This window comes from Cajanus cajan, chromosome 1, assembly GCF_000230855.2.
Source record: "Cajanus cajan strain Asha chromosome 1, NIPB_CcT2T_4, whole genome shotgun sequence".
Lineage (NCBI taxonomy): Eukaryota > Viridiplantae > Streptophyta > Magnoliopsida > Fabales > Fabaceae > Cajanus > Cajanus cajan.
Window position 1 is genome coordinate 81,522,681 of NC_138517.1, and position 17,782 is coordinate 81,540,462.

Sequence of the window (17,782 nt, forward strand, 5' to 3'; positions counted from 1 at the left end):
TTACCCCTAGAAAATTTTTGGGATTTTCTCATCATATTAATGGTTTTTTAAACCGAAAAATGTTTCTGAATCAAAAAAAAAAACCGAAAAATGTTTTTAACAAAAAATTGTTTCTTTAAGTTTTTTAATTTGTTTCTGAGATACATATGTTTATGAAGAAAAATATATATACAATCTAGCATAAAGTTAATTATATATATATATATATATATATATATATATATATATATGTATCATGTATGTATGTATGTGTGTACAAGTAATAAGGAATCAAATCTTTTCAAGTTATCAATTTTTATTTTTGAAAATAATATTCTCAGAAATATAATGAGGGGAAAGACATTAAAAAATATTTTTTTAGTGATGAGAATATCTTTATAAAAGTGGACATGAAGGAAGTTGACATAAATAAATAAAAAATAAATTGTGACGTCATGAGAATCAACTTCATCCCTTAAAAATAAGAATATGAAAATATGAAAGTTATTTATTTGTTGAAAATGTTTTATATGGTAACAAATAAACTTAGTCACATGCTTGCACTTCTTAACTCGGATAATCTTGTATATGAGTTACCAGATCTTTATAGGGTGCATCTGTTTTTAACGAGTCAACCTGGCCCAAAGCCCGTAACTGGTCTAACACGAATAAGTCGAATGTCCAAATCCCAACCACCTTTCCTTTTTCCTCTTTAGTTAATTGTTTTGCAAGTGAGATAGAACTAGTAAACAAAACATAAAATATAGTTTCTGGGCTTCAAGTTTAATTAAAAGAATTTGCTCAGATCTCAAACTCCAAACATTGAGTTCGAAAGTTAAAAATGGATTGATGGAGATGTTGCACGAACCTTGGTCCAACAACGAAAGATCTTGTTTGAAACTTGAGGGGGTCAATGTTAGAGTCTAAGACTTTCAGCTCACCTACCATTACACATTCACACGCACGTAATGACCTTATTAAGTAATAATTTTTAAAGCAATATAATATTACAAAAGAAACCTTAATGGACACTTGTGACTTGACTCGCATATTTGCCTGTCTTCCATCTCCACCAAATTTACTACTCGTAACTTCTAATCAAGCTTCAACCATTCAAATTATCCCTAGTCTTTTCCTTTTTGTGAAATTTCTTACGCTCAACATTTTTCAATAGGTCATAATATCTTAGTTTCCCAAGCAACACGCCACTCAATGGGGAAAAAAATAAGAGTGGGTCAGGGACGAGGAAAAAGTTAGTAATATAAAATAAAAGTCTTCATATATGAACCATGCAGTGACGATTGACAAATTTAGGGTTTAATATTCAAATGCAACTATGTTGGAGCTTTGCTACCTTCCGCATGAAGCATACTTATGTATGTCTATGTATGGTTCGTTTAACTACTTTAATACATTTCCCCTTCAAAGGAATTAAAAACAAGGTTTCTTTTTATTTGTTAAGAAAATTCAAAAAGGGTTTTGGGCATGACAAATACAACTAAACAATGCCATGTTCACACGTTAATAATACTTTTTTTTTTGTTTAATTAATAATGAAATGAGGTATATATTCCTTGAAACAAGCTAGCTTGAAGTTTCTTTCTTCCATCAAATCATACAATGACGGAAATCTAATTAGGTAGAAATACATAGACAAGAAGAACGTGTACATAATGCATGTAACTTTCTAGAATATAAGTACAAACAAACATTTCTACCCCTTCGTTCTCTTGGGGATCAAATCGTCAGTTGAATCCTCTATATGTCCAACTCAACCGCATGGAAAGTAGAACTTAAATCCGAGGAGAAATTGCTCAAGTATAATTGTGAAACACTACTCAATAATCCAATTAATTGCACCTCCAACTCTTAATTTCGGTAACTTTGTCGTACAAAGTTTACACTCGGGAGTTGTATTTAACTACGCATAATAATTTTTTTCGCACTTCATTACAAATTACATTAATGGTATTTGTTAATAAAATAATTAGTAATAATATAGTTTTAATATACTATTTACAACACAACACTTTTATTGAATGAATTTTATGTAAATTTCATTTTATTAAACAGCCAACAAGTTATATAGGTTATTTTGTAATATAAACAAGAAGTAATAATATAAAAAAATGTTAAAATTAATTATCATTAATTCATGTATAAAAATTATGTACACAACGTACATTAAGGTCCATTTTACCAATTGCTACCTTGTTTTCTTGACTTCAAATACAAATTATTTCCACGACGAATTCCACTTTCAAACATGTTATTATTAAGACTCTTTCTTCCATTATTTTTCTTTAACTGTACGATCAACGTGCACGGCTTTGAAATTTTTAAAAGTCTTACCATTACGTTCTCGATCGGCCATTAATTGAAGTCACATATCTAAAAATATATTGAAAGATTGTAATCAGAAGATACAAGTATACTACTCCCTCTTTTTAAAATAAGCCACCTAGCTTCAAGGTTTTTTTTTTTTTTTTTTTTTTTTCACAAGAATTTAAAATAATAAACAACTTAATGAGTAGAATATTTTTACTTGATTATATATTCTTATTATTTGTTGAAAATATAGATGCACGCTGTACTAACAAACTATAATGTTAACTATATTTATTTAAAATAAATTGAAATAAAAAATTAAATGTTTCATATTGAAAATCTGAAATGCCATCAATTAATATATGAACTTTTTTTGTGTCTGTAAAAAATCAAGTATTTTTAAATAGGGGAAATAATAAATGACAAGGAAGTCGTCACACATATTTTTCTTTTCATGACATATAACATATCATTTTACATGTGATGGAATTGATCAACGATTGCTAAAATCATGGAATGGAACAAACGGTATAAAAATGAGAAGTACGTAGGACTATTCAACTACTTAATATTATTTGGTTTCCAACTTTGATTACGAATTTATTTATTTATTTTGATTCTATCAGAAATTGAGCTAATAATTTTGTATGTGCACTCCTTTTTTTCTTTATAAGCAGCGTGCATGCGTACGATCAGCATGCACGTACGGCTCTTGAAAGTTTTGTAGTCTTATATTACGATTGCATGAAAGTTACGTATATGCAAAATTATAATGTAATAAACAGGTGAAACAAGTATCAGCAACGGAATCAATGTAGTTGCCACAAATATTTTTCTTGCCGTGGCATATTAATTACATGTCATCAAAGACTTGTATATGGATGACATAGTTGAACATGAGCTTATAAAAATAAAACAATTAATAAAAAATGAATGACAAATAAGACTCCAACTCCTACTATTAAATAATATTCCAATTTGTTTTAATTTTTTTTCCATTATCTTCCTTTTTAAAATTAATGTTTGAGGAACTTGGTAATGCATTTTGTTGTTCTTGATGACCAAGTTTACAATTATTTGTCTCATCCCCATTAATTGGATTTTCTTCAATACTTCAACATCATCACCATCAATATATTAGCTTTTTCTTCGTATAATGGCAAGTATCTACACATTCAAACCAAAAATTCAATATCTATTGTGTGTCCTTAAAAAAAATATCTATATAATATAACATCATTACCATCAATATTAGCTTTTTCTTCATATAATTCAAGTATCTATATATAATAGCTTTTTCCTCATTATCCTCCACCCACAGTAGCTCCTATACTTCTTCGTCCATGTTGAATACGTTAGAGGTTCTTAAACTTGGCTTCAGAGTACAAGTTGGGAGAGGATGCTTCCTTTATTTATGACTCCTTTTTGGACAAAGGACCTATTAAGGATATGGTGAACTTTGCGCACACATTAGTATAAGAAAAATACAAATTATCGATGGATAATTTTCGACGGATACAAATTCATCAAAAAAATTATATTTTTGAAAGATTTTATTGACAAAAAAAAAATTCATAAGAAAAATTATATTACTGACGGATAATTTCCGACAGATTACAAACCTGTTGAAACATTTATAATTTCGACAAATTTTACCGACGAATAATTTTTTATAGATACAAATCTATCATAAAATTTATATTTTTGACGAATAATTTTCGACAGACACAAATCTGTCGCAAAATTTATATTTCCGATGATATATTTGTCAAAAAATTTATATTTCCGATGGTATACTTTCGATGAATTTATATTTATCGAAAATGTAAGAATTTTTTATGAAAATTTTTGACAGAAGCTTAAGTCTAAATTTTCAACGGAATGTTACTAAGGGATAATGGTTTGTCAAAAATTTGATATGTCAAAAATGTTTAATAATCTATCAAAAATTGCATTCATCGAAAATGTTTAATATTCTATTCGGTAACAATAAAGATGATTAAAATTGACAATCATATATTAAAAAACTTCAATAAAATTTTAAATATCATATATTATGTTATAATTAGATAATGTTTTAAATTAGTATTTTATTAATAATTGATAATTAGAAAATAAAACAAGGATAAATACATTTTTTGAATTTTATATATTAGATTTAAGGTAAATAAATATATTAAGTTAATTATTAATTTATTTAAAATGTTAAAATTTAATTTATAAGTATGTAATAAATAAATATTTATAATTTTATAAATTATATTATCATTATAAATTATTAAAATAATAATTTTAAAAATATAAATTACTATTTAAACTTTTAAATTTATAATAAATAATTTAAATTGTATCATAATATTAATTTTAAATAAAAATAAGTAGATTTTTAATTATAAAAATAAGTATATATACAAATAAAGATTAATTAAATATAATATAATAATTAATATTGGTTAATATATATTATTATATTTTTATAACAGTCCAGACACACCAGAATGAGAGGGATTTAAAGATAGTACAAGTATGAGATTGTATAGTTGAATATGAAGGGTGTTACATTAATAAATTTATTAAAATTAAAGAAATTTTTTTTGATGGATTTATCCATCGAAATCAAATAAAGATTTTCAAACAATATCGATGGAATATCCATCGAAAATTTCTTATGGATTAAATTGTTTCCGACATATTTTATTTTCGATGCCCCTTTTTCTGACGGATTTGCATCCGTCGAAAATTCTCTTTTTCTGACGGATATTCCTTTTTATCGATGAATTATGTTCGTTAGAAATTTGCGTTTTTCTTGTAATGTTAGGGTATTGTTTATCAATATCATCCTTCATGTTGATACTCATGACATATACATATGAGGATCAACTAGTAATGGTAATTACACCACTTATTTTGCTTACAGATGAATATTTCAAGAGCCCAACAGTCAAATTGCAAACCTAGTGAATTGGAATTGGATTTGGAAGAGTCATCTATCAAAAAATATTAAATAGTTTTTATGGATTTCTTATCATGGCAATCTTCCAACCAATTCTTCACGACATATTTCTTCCGATCCCTCTTGTTGTAGGTGTGGTGCTTTTGAGGAGAATATGTTATGTGTTTTACGAGACTATACCCCCTCACAAAGGGTTTGGAGACAACTCAACCTTTCCAACAACAATGACTTCGACTCATCAGATGTCCAACATTGATTTCTCTCTTAATTTTAACGTCTACTAAGTTCCCTCTTTGCTTGCGCTTCGTGGCATTTATGGAAGGAACAAAATGAAGTTGTTTTTGATGATAAAATGCATCCTCTTTGATCCACTCTTAACAACATATGCGACCTCCATAATTCCATTCTTTACACCTTGTAGTCTAACACCACCACTCATCAAATGAAAAACATCTCTTAGTCCCTTCCTCCAATAGCAACAATTAAGCTTAACATTGATGGCAATTGTTGGGACAACCTAAGACCTTTTAGGTTTGGTGGTATTGTGAGTGATTCTATGGGTTCTTGGCTTGTTGAGTTCTTAAGGTATTGTGGCTACACTACTAATGTTAGCGCAGAACTTTATGTCATCCACAAAGGATTGGAGTTGACTTGAATCATGGGTTATGATAGTGTTGTTTATGAGTCAGATTCCTTCGTGACTATCAATTTGATTCTTTGAGAAGATTTTAGTTGTCATCCAATGTTAGCCATCATCAACCTCATTAGATCCTTCAGAACAAGACAATGATTGATCTTATTCCACCATATATATCAATTGGCCAACATGTGTGCAAACTCTTTAATTTGTCATGACTCATCTACAATCGATGATTTAGATATTTGTATAAATTGTCCTTCTTTCATTAACTCTTTTATATTGGTTGATGTCGTGGGAATCTCTTTTTTCTAGAGATTAGTTGTGTTTTTCTTTTCCTTTTTTACTTTCTTACAAATAAAAAAGAAAACAAGTTATTTATTAAAAAATCTAATAGATTATATAATTTCTCAACTTTTATTTTTTTTATTAGATCTAAAAAAATATAATTTTTTATTATTTATAATTTATATTTATTATTAAAAAATCATTTACAAATCATAAAATTCACAAAATATTTTTAATATACATGTACGTTAATAATGATAATAGATTATCATCGTGTCATATATATATATATATAAAGAAAATTTTGTCAAATTTCATAGATGGTAAGTAAATTTTTTATTCGAAGGACTAAATTAAAAAAATAATAAAACGGTGAAGAATCTAATCATAATTTTTTTAATTTAAATTTTTAATTGAAAATTCCTAACAAATTTAAGAATTAAATTTTGTATTAAATTTTAAATAAATAAAACTAAAACTTTTTAAAAGTTTAGTTAATTAAAAGGCTAAACGTTAAATTACTTCAAAATTAAGTATAATTAGTGACTCTATTTAAATAAATATAAATTATAAAATATTATTAAGAAGGTATATATTCATTTTTGAAGAAGGTATATATTCATTTTTGAGTAAAGGTTTATGAGACAAGTTATTCCATGTCTACTTGACCTAATTTTTGAAGAGTTCTTTATTTTAGTCCATTCTTAATCAATTAAGATCTGAAATATATCCGCCGGTTAAAAAAATCTAAAATATAAAGGGTAATAACAAGTCAACTTGATTTGTTGAGATAAAATATAATTTTTTTATATTATGTGCAGTTAAATCAGAAAATTAGTAAATATGAAACTAGATACATTTACAAATTTACAATATACATTTAAAATAAATAATATTAACACAAATATAATATTGTTTTGTAAATTTATTATTAATTAAGTAAAAAAAAGTATTCACTACACCAAAATTAATTTTTTGTAGCAATTAATTTATTATTTAGCGGTCATATAAATGACCATTATTTTTTTTACCAGTATTTAAATAATGACTGGTGTATTTAGTGTAGCTAATACTATTACTAACATTTATATAAAATGCTGGTAAAGATCTACTAAATTGTCGGAAAAACTTATTTTTTTAGTGGCAATTTTAGTAGCCATTTTAAAGGCTATTAATTTTTTTTTTCAATTGTCTTCTTTACTTTAAATAATTTATTCCTATAATTTCCTTTTCTAAATTCATAACTTATATATTTTTTTATCTCTACTCGATATGAGATTTGTAAGATGACGGTTGTCTTTTATTTATATATATATATATATATATATTTTTTTTTTTTAATTTTCTTGTCTCTTAAGAGATGTGAGATTTATAAGGTGAAAGTTTCTCTCTAATTATTTTATAGCACTATTGAACTTGGTAATAATGGATGATTTGATACCAATTTAGAATAGTGAATTAGGAGTCAACTCTATAAAATGAATCTGTAAGGTGATAGTTATTACTCACTTATATACTATTTAATTATTTTATCTTTAATCGATGTGGGGCTTAAGTTTTTTCTAATAAATAATTGTCGGTAATAGTAAACTTTAGTGTAATATAAATACTTTTTTAGTGACTATTATATATTAGCTATTAATATTTGTATATATAGCGGCAATTAAATTATTGTCATTAATAACAAATTTTGTTGTAGTGATATTTATTAATACATAGTTTAAAAAGTATATTTTTTTAAACTAAAAAAATAGACAATAGGCCAAGTTTAAAAGCATCAAACTATAACTTAAATTCATCTTCAACATACATTAAATCTAACTTAATGTTGGCTCAAGTCAAGTTAGTAGGATGAGTTGGATCGTGAACTTCTAGTTTCAAAAGGATTCAATAATGTTTTGTCACTTTATTGCTGAACTAAAAGGGAATGAGCTCCTTGAAACCTTTTTCACTTGAGGGACATGACAAGTTGATAATAGTTTTAATGTACTAACAAGGAATCTAATACCCAAGATAGAAAGGAGTTTTGATGAAGTAATGTTTTATCAGATCTAAATTTATCATTTTAAAATATGAGTCATATAATCATACATGAATGGTAAAAATTAAAAGTTAATTTATATCTACATTGATCATTTTAAAAAGCAAAAATGCTAAGAATATTTTTTTCTAACATTTTCTCTATTATTATTGACGGAGAATATTAGGAGGGAATAAAATGTCAGTGAGAATATTGTTAATATTCATCTTTTAAAAAAGTTGTGTAATTTTTTTAATTTTAACTATTTAAAATATGATGTAATAGTCTATGTATATTTATTTTTCTTATTTTTTACAAATATCAAATATAGTTGTTATTTTACACATACATAGTTATTTAAAAAAAAAAAAACAATTGTATGTTTTCTAAATAAAAAATTATATATATATATATATATATATAATTGATTGTGATCTTATATAATGTCGTGTCATATTTATTAGTCTAAATTTTTTGTTAAAAAAATTATTTTGTAGTCATACTAAAAACAAATTCTTAAGTGGGATCTTTTAAAAATTAATAAAAGTATCATAAAAGTTAGGACCTTATAAAAAAAATACACACCTTAATTATCCATGCACTAAACTAGTTAATAATAAAAGTTACATAGATACTATTATTCAATAATATTTTTTCTAAGTTTCTATAACAAGGATTTTGTAACGGTTTAATAGGTTACAATATTTAATATAATATAATACTATGCATCAGAATACAACACTATAATCGGCTATCCTAAACTTTTATGCAATAATTATTTGAATGCAAAATATACATGTATAATGTAGAAAATGAATGCAAAATATACATGTATAGTGTAAAAAATAGAATCAACTTAAAATATAAATCCCCTTAAAAAATTACATACATACTTTATACATTTATACTATCTACATAAACTACATCATTATACACAAAATAACCTTAATCACTAGTCAAACGCCTATACAACTACCATGCCACATTAGAGCGACATTACTAAAACTAGGCCATCAACCTCTTGACCCGCCACCAGTTGAACATGTTATCCTACTAATCATGTCTTACTCTCATATCAAGTATGATCATTATAATTTCAATCAAAATTAATTAAAAAAAATGATAAACTTGTAAAAGAATCCAACATACAATAGCAACTACAAACAACAACCAACAAAAAGTAACAGCATAAGCAACTTAATCAACAACAACTATTCACAAAACACAACTTCAACTTATCACTAACTACAACACAACACAACTTAACAACTTCAACAAATATATACATTTTCAACATAATTAACAATAAACAACTAGTGTAGTGTCACACATATCAACTAAGGAGACCTCCCATAATAAAGATGAGCAATTTAAGTGACTAGACCTTATCAAACCACAACGTTTGACCTATCACAACCAAGTCAAGTATAGACAACGTTAGGTCTCATCAAAGTGTCAGGTATACAACTTAAATTAATTTCTCAAGTTTTGCCACTTAAGCTAGGAAAGTCTAGTACTACTATCAAGGTAAAACATATTAGGCCTGAGTCTACCATAACCTTAACATACATAAACTAAGTCTCCTATGGGATTAGCTCGTCAACTATCCTCTAAGTAACACTCTTCCAACAATTGATTAAGGATTTTACTCCTTAACTTCGTACTTTATTTAGTTAGTCACTTTTTATATGTATGACTTAACCTGAACCCTATACAAATTTCACATAAAACCTAGAAGAGACAACTTAAAACAAATACTCATTTAGAAGCCAATTTACTTACTAAAGGGTTCTCATGTTGGGCACTCGAAGCACCACAACTTATATCTGCACAAGGGAGTATTTTAATTTTTAAAACAACTTTAATCTCCTTTAGTTTTTATGTATCTCAATTAAGGCATGTATCTTCATCACATGTTTAACAACTTTAACAACTTAGTCAACTATCATACAACCTTACAACTTAATCAACATTTAATCAATTGTCAACTTACAACCTTAGCAACATTAATGTCAATTATACATCATCTCATATCATGCATAATGAGTCACCATCATTCAATATCATCATATAATTGAACCATAATTCTTCAACTATTAAACAACCTAAAACATCACATTAAATCAGTTAACCAACACCTAATGCCATTCTCTGCATGCTCAACGACATTGAGACATGGAACTTTCTGCCTTACCCACATTCGACGTCAATCCATTTGTGCCCAACGTGAATGAGGCAAACCCCGTTAGTTTCTCACGCTTGGTGTGACAAAACCCATGCTTGACTTCATTTCAAGCAAAGAGCCTTTGCCTAAATAGCACTTGACAACACCACACTAGCGCCAGTGTTGTGTAAGTAGGGAGTTTCTGTCTTAATCACGCCTATGTTAAGTCTCAATTTTACCTCTTTTTGGATGAGACTTATTGAACAAATTTCACTCATCCTTTGAACCATTGCAATATAATTGTTCTCTTTTTGGTTCATTTTGCATGCAGATATAACTAACCCAAATTCAGCTAACAATACCTTAATACACCTCATTTTTTGTGCAGGTATTGAGCTAGTGAATTGAGGATGGAAGACCTTAGGATTGGGGAGTGCGAGTCCCCTATGATGCCCGGACTATTAATCAGTTTCTGGGGACTGCACTGAGGGCTGACGAGGTGAATGAGTATGGCAACTACTCTATTAACACCATGGACCCTGCGGACATAGAGGCTGTCATCTGCATGCCGGGACTGGGGTTCCACAGGAACCGATCTCAGCAGCCTCTACATGTGAAACGCCGAGATCTTCTGCCAGTGGTCAAGATTTGGTCAGCATTGGTACATGCCAACATCCTTCCGTGCTCCCACGTCTCCGACCTGCACTGGACCCGGTCCATACTTATGTATTGCATCATGACACAGAGGACCGTGGACTTGGGCAACATTATTTGTATGGAGATCTCTGGCTGTGCCAACTCGGCTCCTGGCTCCGCCCTTGGACATCCGTCACTCATCACTCAGCTATGCCAGCTCGCAGGCGTGGATGTCCACTCCCCACCTTTTGAGGGTCCTGGCAGGGCCATTGACAGCAGATACATTTCTGCCTATTGCCAGGACCGCGCACCACCGGAAGCACCAGAGCCTATTCATGCCGCTGCGCCTCAGGAGGACATACCCATGGAGGATGTTGCTGCTCCAGGCCCTCCACTCACTCTCCATCAACGTTTTGACGCACTGGAGGGCCGCATGGAGACCTATATGCAGAGGCAGGAGGACCGGATGGAGTCTCTCCACCGCGGCCAGATGTTCATATTGGATACCTTCAGGAGTTTCTCCCTGCACGCCGCTCCTGCCTACTAGTTCCCCGCCACTGCTGACTATCATGCTTACACTAGGTGGCCTAGGGACCAGGCTCCTCATTTTGGGGGGGGGGTGGAGCTGCTGATGCTGGAGTTGGAGCTGTTGATGATGATGATCAGGCCCCGTGATGGATGCATATGGAGCTTGCCTTAGGCCATTTTTATGTTTTTGTTGCAGTTTATTTTTAGTTTGTTTAATTGTTCTTACGTTTGAACTTTGTTATTATTATATTTAGTTCTTTTTTTGATGATTACTCTGTTGGTTCTTTTTGTGAATAGTCTGCTTTAGCACGATTTTTAATCTCGTTGATACTCGCTTTGCTTGTGGTCGATTCTGGATTGTGGTTTGCTTGATGTTTGTGGTGCGTGTACCTTAGACATTTTCAAGTCACGTTAGATCTTTAGTTCATGTCTAGTTGCATACGGGTTTCAATGTTGATCATAGAACTGAGCTGAGTGTGATAATTTGTGGATGCATAGCCGGGTGAGGTTTGAGCCTAAATATTGATGAGTGAACTACGCTTAAGTTGCATGATAGACTTTGTCTGAGTTTCCCTGGTGGTTTGCTTATGTTGTGCACTTATATGATCAAGGCATTCATATTTCCTTTGTTTTGTTAACCATCTAAGCCAAAAAGCCATTTTCACTTTTCACTTGACTCATACCTTCTTAAGCCTAAACACCACACCTTCCACTTGTCCCAAACCATGAAAAATTAACCATAACCTTTGCTTTGGTTAAGAGAGCAAATTGATGACATCAAACAAGTTTGGGGGAGTTGAAGAATGGAAAATTTTGGGAAAAAGAAAGTATGTAGTCAGCCATTACAAAAAAAAAACAAAAAACAAAAAACAAAAACAAAAAAAAAAAACAAAAAAAAAAAAACAAAAAAAAACAAAAACAAAAACAAAAATATTAAGATGCAAAAGTGTGAATATGCATCTCATAAAGGCTAATGGCTTAGATCCAGTTAAGGGCATGTGCTAAATTGTTGTATTGGGGTATGGAGAGGGATATCATTGTAGAAATCTCAATTGCTCTCTTAAGCTATAGCACCTTCAATCCTTGAAAAACCATGAAATTGTTGCTGCTTAACCCAGATTTGCCCTAATAAAGACCTTGTGATGAGTGTCTGCATTTGTTTTACCACTGGTTTCATTTGGAAACGAAGAGCAAAGTTGAATCATGTGGCGTGAGTAGTAGATATGAGAGAAACACTCACCTTGATACACTAGTGTGCATAGAGAGAAACACTTTCCTAGTGAGGATGTATACACAGATAGTCATTACTCTTCTCAGCTCTTTGATCTCTTTTGAAACCTTTGTTTGCACCTTGTCATGTTCCATTGCAACAATTGTGACTGAAAGTTCATCTGAGGTTCATGCTTGCGAAAGGAAAATATAAGTGAACTGTGATGTAGAATTGAACACACATGCATTGCTTGTTATCTGCTAGATTTATTACCTGTTGCTTGAGGACAAGCAAGGTTCTAAGTTTGGGGGAGTTGTTAAGTCTCAATTTTACCTCTTTTTGGATGAGACTTATTGAACAAATTCCACTCATCCTTTGAACCATTGCAATATAATTGTTCTCTTTTTGGTTCATTTTGCATGTAGATATAACTAACCTAAATTCAGCTAACAATACCTTAATACACCTCATTTTTTGTGCAGGTATTGAGCTAGTGAATTGAGGATGGAAGACCTTAGGATTGGAAATCTAAGGAGCTAAGGAGCAGAGCAGAGTGGATGCGCCGGGCGCAATATGAACCGCGCCGGGCTTGAGAAAGAGAAGAGCATTCAATTTCTGCAAGTTACACATGCGTCGGGCGCGAAACTACCCGCGCCAGGCGTGATCGAGACAGAGAGGCTTGAAACTCTCTGGAAGACATTACGCCGGGCGTAAAATGGAATTGCGTCGGGCTTACAATGAGGCAGAAAGTGTTCAAAAGATTACTCGCCGGGCGCAAAGACTTACACGCCGGGCGCGAAACCCTAATCTGATCTCCCAAGCTCGTATTTGAAGCCATTTTCGAGGGAGAAACCCTCATTCACACATTGGGCGCCTCCAGGAGCTGTGGAAGGGATTCCCAGGGCTTGGGATCGTTCGTGTGCGGATCTTTCCTTCGGTTCTTCACTTCTCCTTTCATCTCTATTTTGTATTTACCCTCATTGTTGAGTGGTTCCACCCATTTTTGTGGGGTTAGATGTAACCAACATACTCTATTGTAATCCTTACGTTTTTAATGATATATATATGTATTGTTTCATTCTTTGTTGTGTACGTTTCTACGCTTAATGCTTGCTTTGGATTGATCACCCTTTGCATGATTTAAGGTTCCATTGAGTATTGGGAAATACCCTTGAAACTAGTTCTGGAACATATGCCTAGTGGAGATTGTATCTAGGGATAGAGCTTGACCCATTAGTAGTCTTAAACCCTAGCCCGTAATGCGGGTGTAGATATTGGGGACTCAAGGGATTGATATTCAATGTCCGCACCTAGACTCTTTCTCTAAGGGATTAGGTTTGAGTAAACTTATGGGTTGACTAAGCAATGTATGTAACAAGAGATTAAGGATACATTAGTGTTACGTTTGGTGAAATCTGACCCCCACAACCTCACAATACCACAATATCATTTCTAACCTTTTCCACTCTCAAACAAATATTTTTATAGCTTTCATTCCAGTAGTCATGATCTTTAATTCACATTCACATGACAAACTACAAATTGGAATTATTCTTTAGTCACGAATAGTCAATAAATGCTTATTTTACCTTCTAATCCCTGTGGATACGATATTTTTACTACTTGAATGGCCGGTATACTTGCCGTGTTTGAGACCGTTGATAGAATTAAACGAATTTACAAATATTAACAAAAGTGTTTCAACGGAAATCTCAACAGCCTAGCACACCCTCCATCAGGCCTTACATCACCAAGTCAGAGACGTTTCTCTCTTCTCACATTCGATGCCATTCAAACTACGCTCGTCGTGATCAAGTTAGAGATGTTTCTCACTTTGCATGTTCGACACCATTCAACCCACACTTCACGTGATCGAGTAGAGAACTCTTGATTTGAGCCATGTTCGATGCCATGAAAGGCACGTTTGATGTGATGAGAATTTCCACACTTAATAAAAAATTATTTTGGTTCAATCCACCTTAAATCCAACAAATGACCCTCATGCAACATATAATACAACATCTAGGCATCATAAACAACTCGAAATCAACTCAATACACAACATGCAACTATTGTATTTCATGAATCATCAAATTCTTCCCAAGACACCTTCCAACACCAAAAACTCAAGCAACCATACATTCTTTCCGAATTATTCCATTTAAAACAACCAAAATTCTATGCACTCAATCAACATTCAAGGAACACAATAAAACAAGTTCATCAGTCACAAACTTTCGTTGTCTCAAATTGCTCTAAAGTAAGAAGTGGAGAGGGGGAAGAAGGAAGAACATCAAACTCCCAAGCTTCAAATCTGGCAACTATTACAATTGGCTAGCTAAAGAAAAGGATTAGAGGAAGTACAGGGAAGAAAGAACATCTTCAACTTCAAAACTTCTCTTTCTAATTCTCTCTAACTTTTCTTTAAACATAAAATTATGAGATTTACGTCTTAAAAAAAATCTTATATACTTTTCTTTAAATTACAAACTAACTTAACTCTGACTCAATTTCCTCAAAAATAGCTTAATTTTCAGGGTCTCATGACCCTTAGAACTATACAATAAGAGTAACAACAATAATTTAACAATTTAGCTATATAAATCACATATAAATAAATAAAACACCTAATATCAAAGAGTGTTCAATGTTTAAACTGTCTTTTGCTTAGATGGGCCCTATTTATATAATTATTTCAAAAACTTTTTATTATTTTTCTAATAAACATTCTAAAAGTACAAAATGAGGCAAGTCGGTCAATAGACTTATAAGTTTGTTCTCGTTAGAAATTACCCTCAAAACACTTGCATTCAGAAGTAACGAAGTGGTTTCCCAATGTGTGTGTGTGTGTTTTTTTTTTCTTCATAAATGATTGCATATACATCACATTCACATTGAGATGTCATATAATGCAGAATTAAAAGATTCGTAGATTTTAATTAGAAACTAGAAATTTAATTCTTTTTAGATAAACAATTACAATTTGCTTTTAGAATCATAGTTTATTAGTTTAAGTCTAATTTCAAATACAATACAATAGTAGTAATAATTTGAGTAGATTTTGGATTTTATATCTTTTATTTATTTATGCTTTATTTTATTTTATTTGTATAATTTTATACATTTTCCTTAATTTCATATTGAAACTAAAAGTAATTTATTTTTCTTGAATAAAAATTAAAAGGACCAATATATATATGAATCATGGAATTATTTGTAAATAAAGAAAAATGAATCCAGCTGGAAGGACAATCATAGATATGAACGTCCTCAAAATGTTGAAAATCTAAATCTATCGGCTTGATTAGTTTCTATGAAAATATGATAACATCTCATAATATAATTTTTTAGCCTCGGTTGAGGATTGTGAGCGGTATTTCCCTTCTAATATAATACAAAATCAGGATTAGAATTCTGAATATCGTGATTAAAAAATATAAATCATTATTATTTATATCGATGAATGTTAATATTAATCTTTAGTATTTATTATGCATGAATGTTTTATTTGATTATTTTTTTTCATAAGGAGAGAAGACCAGTGTACGGTGCGACCGCCAAAATAGAAAAAAGTGGCAGTGTATGAAAAATGTGAAACCCTTTGACGCCGTATGCACCCTGCTACCTCTTCCACACGCTGCCGTTTTTAATTTTCCCATTCTGAAACTTTTTTTTTTCTCTTTCATTTCATCACCTCCTTTTTATTCTCTCAATTTTGATGTAGTTGTTAAACTATATATTTAACCGTTCTTATGAATTTTTGTACATCATATATAGTCATAATTATATAAACAGAGGAGTAATAATTTGGTTAATTATCGGTGTACATGAATTACTGTAAATTTTCTTATACTAAAATTGATTTTTATCGATAAAGAAACATAATTACTACCCAATAAAAACTGATTACATAAAAAGTGGTAGGATATGTGTAAAGAAAAAGTTGTGGGGAAGCAGGAGCACTTCCAAGTTTTGACTATTGCAGATGCATACATAATATCTGATATTTTAAAAAGTATTAAATAAAAAATCTCAATTTTCATATTGTGGAAGTGGAAATCTACGCGGAAGCCTTTAGTTTGTTTGGTACGTTGTACTTTTGTATAATTCAAACAGTGTTCTTCGCTTTAAATCATTTGTCAACTTTTTTATAGAGTTCAATGAGATTGAGAAAGCCAAAGAATTATTTCTTTTACAGGGAATTGTGTTTGTTACTCTTATTTAATATACAGAAATCTCTTTTTAATTAAAATATTATTTAAGCATAAATTACTTTACTTCAAACTTATTCTCAATTAAAATATTGAAATAATTTTATAAAATCCAAATCATATGAACAATTATAGACACTACCTCATCAAGCTGTCAAACACATGGAACTCTCAAAAGAAATGTAGGGCGTGTATGAGTATTTTTTTTTTAAAACTACTAATAGGGAAAAAATAGAAAAATGAATTTTCATAAATTATAATTTACTTATGCATAAATTAACTTGTAATTTTTACAAAAATTTATTTTTAACACATGCAAAAGTTATTAACTTATAATTTGTTTTTGCAAGTGTTTCTAGAAAATAAATTCTCATTAATACTTATAGTACTTATCGTAGCTTTTAAAACAAATATACAGTGTCTCAAACTCATTTCTCCTTAATCCTAGTAGTTCATGTTACAAAAAGTGTTAGAAAAATTTAATCCTAGTAGTTCATATTCCGTTCTATTCTATATATGTTTTCAAACAAGTATAATTTTGCTTAATCAAACAGTGTAAATGCTTACTCATTGATTGGTTTTCTAAATTAAAAAAGCACTTTATAATTGTTTGTTTAGAAAGGCATGAAAAAAAATACACCATTATTCTTCTAACATGGACACGACCTAATATGGACCAATTCCTCATCCTCCGCAGTAGTGGGTATTGATTTGTTGGTTGGTAGCTAAAGCAAATACTAATACTCGTTTTTTTTTATTAAAGATATCCCAATGGATATTCAGAAAGTAATTTCTTTTAAAGCAAATTAATTTTATATATTTTTTAAT